General features: G+C 38.3%; 2 long non-coding RNA genes across 2 annotated transcripts in view; both read right to left on the reverse strand.

Moving 5' to 3' along the window:
- Positions 1-4614, reverse strand: part of LOC116702135 (uncharacterized) — a 10538-nt gene extending 5924 nt beyond the window's left edge. The window contains exons 1-2 of the long non-coding RNA XR_004335068.1: positions 4438-4614; positions 3245-3366 (exon numbers count right to left, since the gene is read on the reverse strand). This is a non-coding gene — a long non-coding RNA (uncharacterized LOC116702135). The remainder of the gene's footprint in view (positions 1-3244; positions 3367-4437) is intronic.
- LOC116702138 (uncharacterized) overlaps positions 1-6356 on the reverse strand; it is a 21534-nt gene that overhangs the window by 12473 nt on the left and 2705 nt on the right. The window contains exon 2 of the long non-coding RNA XR_004335071.1: positions 5132-5135. This is a non-coding gene — a long non-coding RNA (uncharacterized LOC116702138). The remainder of the gene's footprint in view (positions 1-5131; positions 5136-6356) is intronic.

Genomic DNA, 6356 nt, shown 5'->3' on the forward strand with positions numbered 1-6356 from the left:
ATACCATTCCGACACCCTATTGGTCTGTATGTGATCCATCGCACCTGCACATGATACATATCAAGTCATACTCCAGCAAGGAAATAGCAGACGTGTGTAGCCCAGTATGAAGATGTCCGTGGCAGAGACTCAAGAGAACTCAAGCGAAATGTCCCAAGCAAGCACCAGCGAGGAGGTTGGTAGCCAGGACGACCAGCCAACCCTTCTACATCCCTGGCCGTACCTGGAAGAAGGTTTCAAAATGGCTGGATCCAAAAACAATTCCTTTTGAATGTGCTGCAAGCTCTGTACACCCAAGTACCACAAGCTCATTGTTTCCAAATCTCTGCGTCTAATTTGAAAAAGTATATTGATATTATTTGTTTCCTTACATTACTTTTACACTTTACGTAGTTTTGATACCAGTACTATTACACTTTTGCTTGAGTAAAAAGCTTGATTTGATACTTCAACTTCTACAGAAGTCTTTTTAAACCGCAGTACACATACTTCTATCTGAGTAATGAATGTGAATATTTTTGACACCTCGGGCTAAATATATTATTTTTAAAATTAAAAGAAACGTAGAATGTAGCATTGAGAAAATGTATTGTTCAATACTGTAATTATACAACATAATGTTGCAGATAAATTACATTCATCTGCACTAGTTGCAGAAACTTTGACAAAGAAAAAGTTTAAAGGGGTTTCTTTCCTTTCACAGACACTGTACAGTCCCTGACAAAAGTCTTGTCGCTTGTGTACAATTTGACCTGAAGTGCCGCTGAAATATATTTCTAATCAAGATTTATTTACAAGAAATGGCTCATTTTAATCCCAAACGCTTTTGTAATAATGTTTCAGTGCAAAAAGAAACTGTCAAAAAGTATTCTAATATTCACAGCTTGGTAAAGCCCATTGAGTCAATTTTTGCAAAGACATAAGTGTTGTCGCCGAGCTTCACCTGTGACTAATAATGGATCAATTAGGTCTCAGGTGTGTATAAAAACAACCCCGGTACACTAGACCTTCACATCAACTGCAACTAGACCTCTGCAAACAGGCCTAAGATTCACCCTGAGACTAAAGTTTGATTATCAAGAGGCTGAGACCAGATCCACTGCTGATGTGGCAGACACCTTCAATGTGTCTCAGCGTCATGTACAGAGGATTAAAAAAACATCTGAAGACACTGAGATGTTTGACAAGCCCAGGTCAGGCAGACCCCGCAAGACAACTGCTCGAGAGGACCGTTTGTTGCTCGAAAATCCAAGGCCAGCCCATTTTCCACTGCACCAGAGCTCCACCAGACCTGGTCCCCTGAATCCCTGTGTCAACCAAACAGTTTGTGGATTCTGTCTTGAAATGGCCTCCATGGTCGAATCAGTGCCCAGAAGCCACCACTAAACAAAACAATTGAAAAACCGTGTGGCATTTGCCAAGGCCCACAGCCTGCTAAAGTGGACGCTGGAGAAGTAGAAGAAATGGATTTTTCAGATGAATCTTCTGTTGAATTACACCACAGTTGCCGCAAATATTGCAGGAGACCTACTGGAGCCCGCATGGATCCAAGATTTACCCAAAAAACAGTGAAGTTTGGTGGCGGAAAAATCATGGTCTGGGGTTACATCCAGTATGGGGGTGTGCAAGATCTGCAGGTGGAAGGCAACATCAATAGTCTCAATACCAAGAAATCTTAGCTACCTCTTATATTCCCAACCATAAAAGAGGCCAAATTCTCCAGCAGGATGGTGCTCCATCGCATACTTCCATCTCCACTTCAAAGTTCCTCAAGCGAAGAAGATCAAGATGCTCCAGGATTGGCCGGCCCAGTCACCAGACATGAACATCATTGAGCATATGTGGGGTAGGATGAAAGAGGAACATGGACCAACCAAAGAATATTGATAACTCTGGGAGGCAGCAAGACTGCTTTCCTAGCTATTCCTGATGACTTCATCAATACACTGTATGAATCCTTGCCAAACCGCATGGATGCAGTCCTTCAGCTCATGGAAGTCTACAAGATATTAAATTTGAATCTCCAAGCACCACTATTTAATTTGCTGACATATTTTAGTATTTGTAGTAAATTTGTTCAATTTATGTATAGGCGACAAAACTTTTGTCTTGCCAAATTTGACCTTTCTGTCTTGTTTATAAAAAAAATCTTTTTTTTAGTGAAATAATTTATTTCAGTGCCCTTGACATCCTTTGGGAGGGTTTTAGCTTTTCATATGAGCTATTTCTTACACCAATTGAATAAATAAAAGTCAGGTTAATAGCAGATGTTTCTACAAAATAGATAAGCGACAAGACATTTGTCAGGGACTGTAGTGAAAATACTTTCAATATACGGAAAAAATGCACAAATCCTTTAAATAAAAACACATTTCAAACAAAGTTTCTTACCTACAGCCTAACACATTTGAGCACACACACCCAAGCATGCACAAACACAAAGACACACACAAACACACATCGTCTGCCAACATTCCAATCGTCCGTTACATAGTGAATTGTCAGGCTGATGAAAGGCTCCATGGTACAACTCGACTACTTTCTATCGTAGGCCAATTTTGCATTGTTTTTACTGCATATCGCCCATTACTATTTGAGCACAGAAAACTATATTTTGCAAGCAAATTACATTTGGATAAGAAATTAACACTTTAGCAAATTACCAAACTAAAACATAGTTCGTGCTCAATAAATGTATTTGCATGTTAGCTATTATCCATATTAACGTGCAATAATAACCCCTCTAACCCAGTTCACTCATGTGCCCTCCCAAAAACTCTCTCTGCATGCAGTCAGACGCTGCTGCGCTCCGTTCATGTCTCCCTCTCTCTCAACCCCTTCACTCTGTGCACGCTCAACTCTGACACACTCGCTTAAATTTTCATAATGTTACAAGTATGCCTCAAAACCAACCAATCTGAAAATTAAAAAAGGTAAATTCTGATTGTCTCCAATTAGATCGTAAGTAGCAGGAAACACAAATATACAAACCTCTTGGGGAAAACTTTTTGAGGCAGGAGCTTAGCTCTTCTTTTTGGAGTATATACTGTGCGTAAGCCAGCTTCTTTTGATTTTTCTCTCCACTGACTAACCCTCTTCTTAAAAAGTCATGCTGTTACACCTCCCATCTTTTTTTGTTTTAAAAAATTCCCTCAAAAAATGTGACTGGATACGGTCCACTTTCTACAAACAATTGTCTAACTGTACAAATTTAAACAGATGGCCAGCCTTTTTTGTCACTTACTTGTGCAGAGGTGAAGGGAGAAGAGATGGACGCAGCATCACTTGCAGAGGCTGAGGGAGCAGAAGTGTTCGCAGATGGCCCATGGATAGTACGGGCTGGATTTAAACATTTTAAAAGTGCTTCTGTGAAGAAAGGATAAATATTGTGAAACATTGGGTATTTTACAACATAGTGTTAATAGAAAAGGTGCTGTAAAACCCAGGTAATAATAATTCCCCCTAAGCTGCATTACAGCCTTTAACACTCTAGAGAGCAAAAATAATTACAGGGATTTCTTTGGCTTTCTGAATGCTGATATGACGGCTTTGTGTTGTTGTTATTGTTGTTGACTAAAACTGTGCTTGTTTTTGCATCTCTCTATACCAATACAATTTCAATACTTAGATAGCTTAAAAAACTGCTAAATCTGCTGGAGATAATTTTGTTTCACTACAGAAATAGTTGTCACGACTATTTCTGAGCGGGAAAAAGGTCATGCAAACTCTTGCAAGTTAGAGTACACTAACCATACTTTAGTGCTGACAGACTCTGTATGAAGAAATTAAATAACTCATTGTATAGAAACAGCCAATGCCGCATTTAGCTTCAATACTGCATTTACACTGTACTGGGTTAGTTCAAATTATTATTTGATATTGTCAACATGCCACTTTATAGTAGTGAGAAAGTACTGATAAAAAAATGAAAATCAATTCCAGAAATACATTTTCTCTTCAAAAAAAGGCAAAGATTTTTCAGCTTAGCCAAAACGTTTTCCTAAGTTTTACAACCCCAACATTACCTACACCATGCATACATTTCTATTGTTGAGCACTTCTTGCATGCATGCCCTTCTTCATTAAAAATGGAAAACCGTTATTTACAACAGGTGATGGAAATTACCAATTTTCTATCGAATAGGGCGTAAGCTAACTAAGTAAAGTTACACAAAAATGTCAATAATAATAACGTTAATGTTAGGTCTTATGTCCTAACACGCTTCACAAAAAAGCTGTAGCTATAACCTACATTACATCTATGGTTATTTTCTAAAAACATGAATAGTCTCATCTTAATGAAAAACAGTAGCAGTTAGCTAGCTAGCTAAATTTGGAAAAAACAGAACAGAGTAGCCTACCACCCATCCATAACAAGCTAACGTTAGCAGATAATTGCAACAGATAGTTAACTAAAACCTTGTTATAGCACATTACCTCCGTCTTTTTCACATTTTTCCTCCTCCTATTATCTTCTTTTCCGTCCCTGGGCTTCCGAGGGCTTCATGGCCTTCAGCTACGACATAACTTTAGCTAGCTAGTTTATGCACCTGATATTATTTACGGTCCGTGTCACTCACTATTGATAACCATAGATTGCTCGCCTGCCCTCCGCCCTCACAACGAGCAGGTAACGGGCAGCGGAGCTGTGATGTGCCGGAGTCATGCTGGGGGAAACCAAGAAAGTAGTGCCTTTTTAAATAGCTGATGTGAAAAAGAAAAAAAGTTGCCTTCTTTTGTAATTTTACTGAATAAAAGCAGGAAATGGTAGCCTATTATATAAAAAAAAAAAAAAACTCAAGTAATGGTTGAACACATCTCCCTTCTCTTAAATCTTTTTGTCTTTAACTTTACTTCACCATGGACCCTCCTTATCTACCTAGGCGTACTGCCATAGGACGACCCTGCTGTCAATCATGACACAGGTTGCAAGGGGTTGGGGGGGGCTTTTATCAGAATACTATAGAGCAAATTTTGCTTTGAAATGTAGGAAATATTGGATAAGATAGAACAGTTTGCAAAAAACAATTCCAGTGCTGGTTCCATAGTATTTGAATGTTGCATAGACATTATAGAAACATTAATTGGTCATGTGACAAGGGCTGGGAAGATTGGCAGGCAGCCAAGTGACAGTACTCTGATCCGTTGGAAATCACATTAAAAAAATAACTGTGCAAGAAACATGTTTTTGAACTTTGACGAAGATTAGCAAATTATTTAATTACAACACAACACATTCTTCATTGCATTAATTGCACGGACAGTGAACATCCTCATTTGATGGGCTAATTCGGAAAACACCAGTGGCAACAACTTGAGAATTGCACAGTAAGCATCAAAAAGTCCTCTTCCGTATATGCCACACAGGCGTGTATGGGCATAATTATCATATGAATGAATTAGCCTCTCTTTACTTACATCTTTTTGGAAACACCCACTATAACAGGCAATGTTGTCAAAAGTAACAGGCCCATATCACATGAAGAATAAATGTTTAATAGAACTCCTTTGTAGCCCGTTTTCTTGCCATTGACCAATTATGCAAACTGTTAGATGCCCCCAAATGCATGTTTTTAAAAATGGTATGGTAACATGATATAATGGAACTTCCTGAAGTAATACATGAGTGAATTTGTGTTTCTAATTAATAAATATGGTCTGATGATTCTTAATTACAAAAGTTCTTATCAATCAGGAATAGGTGTGGTTTTAAATATTAGTAGGTATTTACAGATGGTGTGGGCTAAAACACACAAGAAGCGTAATTCTCCTTTACAATAATTCATCATCCCACATGTTTACAATGGCGTATGTAAACTCATTAAAATATGCAAATTAAGATCACTTTATGTGATTGCATAGTGGCATTAGAATGTGCCAGAGGCCACCAAATGTGGACTTTTCTGGCATAAATGTACTCTGGGGGAGCATCATAGCACTCTCTTCCAGAAACTAGTTCCAACATCCCTGAATGACATGGTTGTGTCTTCAAACAAACCAGGCTTACTTTTAAAATGCAGTGAAGAGACTTTATTAAAGGGGGGACCGAAAGTTAATATATGAGAATTTTTCCTTAACAGCAGGAGGTTCCTGTGCATTTTTCCTTGAGACTGTTAAACAATGGATACTTTGAGGGAATGTCAAATTAAGCAATGATGGAAAATGGTTTTGCATGAGTCTGATAAACTTTAATTATGTCTTTGATTAATTCTTATCGTTAAGAGCTTGGGTAGGAATCAGATCACCAGGTCCAGACAGCTGTATTACTGTATAAAATGCCTGACAAGAGAATGGAATTAAAGAAGTTGTTTTGTTCATTATGCAGACACTACCGGATGACTTACTTGAATAATCTC

This window comes from Etheostoma spectabile, chromosome 14 (genome assembly GCF_008692095.1).
Source record: "Etheostoma spectabile isolate EspeVRDwgs_2016 chromosome 14, UIUC_Espe_1.0, whole genome shotgun sequence".
Classification (NCBI taxonomy): domain Eukaryota; kingdom Metazoa; phylum Chordata; class Actinopteri; order Perciformes; family Percidae; genus Etheostoma; species Etheostoma spectabile.